This window comes from Austrofundulus limnaeus, unplaced genomic scaffold (assembly GCF_001266775.1).
Source record: "Austrofundulus limnaeus strain Quisiro unplaced genomic scaffold, Austrofundulus_limnaeus-1.0 Scaffold13, whole genome shotgun sequence".
Classification (NCBI taxonomy): domain Eukaryota; kingdom Metazoa; phylum Chordata; class Actinopteri; order Cyprinodontiformes; family Rivulidae; genus Austrofundulus; species Austrofundulus limnaeus.
The window spans coordinates 1,747,691-1,749,064 of NW_013952415.1; positions in this window are offsets into that span (position 1 = coordinate 1,747,691).

The following is a 1,374-nucleotide window of genomic DNA, read 5'->3' on the forward strand; positions in this document are numbered from 1 at the left end:
ATTTTGTTCTCGCTCCCTCAGATTTGAACCCCCCTCCTCTTCCTCCTGGCTCTGAGTGATGAAGCTCCTTTAGTTTTTGGAGAGGAGGAGGACGAGGAGGAGGTGGGGTTTTGATGTAAAAGAGAAATTACTTTTATAAATGTGGAAATAAAAAAAACAGTCTTTGGTTTAATTGCTGCTTTGAGTTCTTGTCAGGTGCTTTAAAACCCGGGAAACCACCGAAGGAAGAACAAAAAACATCTTTTCAGCATCACAGAASATTTGTTTTTGTCTTACGGCCAAATAGAAATTGGACAGTAAAGATAAAAGCACAAATTTTCAGCCAAAATGGAAAAAAAAAACAGTCTTTTTGGAGCCGATCCCAAAATAAAGCCTTTTTATCTGAATAAACATAAAAAAATCAATTAAAAGCAGAATAATTTGTCTGCAGAAGGCGGGCTGTTTGTTTAAGTTCTGCTCTCCTCTCCTGAGTTTGAGTTAAATTAAATTTGTTTTATGTTCAGATGAAAAAGGAAAACACAGAGGAGGAATAAAACAAGTCAAGAGCGATGATCCGACATCTGGACCAGTTTAAATAAATAATCCGTCCGTAACGACATTTATCAGCAAACTTGTCTTTTTTTTGGTCGTTTGGTAAATTTAACTTTGTTTATTTTTTATCTTTTCCTGAATGATTTCAGACTAAACTGAAGATGAAAACAACAAGTTCTTCCTTTTTCTGCTACAAAAGTCAATAATATGGACACATTTACCAATAACATTGATGTTTCTTTGTATTTTTTTAAAAGTTAATTCCCACTTTTTCCAGTTTCAACAACAGAAAACATCCACCTCCACTTTGTTAACAGTGAACGATATTAAATTTGAAATCGTTTGTCATCTTTATAGTAAAAATGAAATCTGAGTTCACTTTAATCTCATCTCATTTTTCTCTGAATGAAGTTATAATCCTAAAAACAGAGATAAAAACAACACTTCTTACTCTTTGATCTGGAGTCAAACACGTCGTATTTTATCTTTTATTTTTTATCGTTTATCATTTATTATTTATCGGTCAGTTTGAAATAATTTGCCTCCTTTCGGATAAATATTAAATTTTAGCTCTAACTCCGTTTTAGCTCATCTTTTCCTGAAGGCAGTCCTGATTGGACTGAGGTGGAAATAAATGATTAAATGTTGTTTCTCCATTATTAATATTATTGTATCGTTTATCGGTAAAACTGGTAAATTTGAAATATTGTAGCTCATGGTAAATAATAAATCTAACTTCCAAATGTTTATATTTCATCTTCAGATGTGAAAACTAAGTCCATCCAGCTGAAAATGATAAAAACAAAACTATATTCCTCTTTTCTGTCCAACTGTCGATAACAT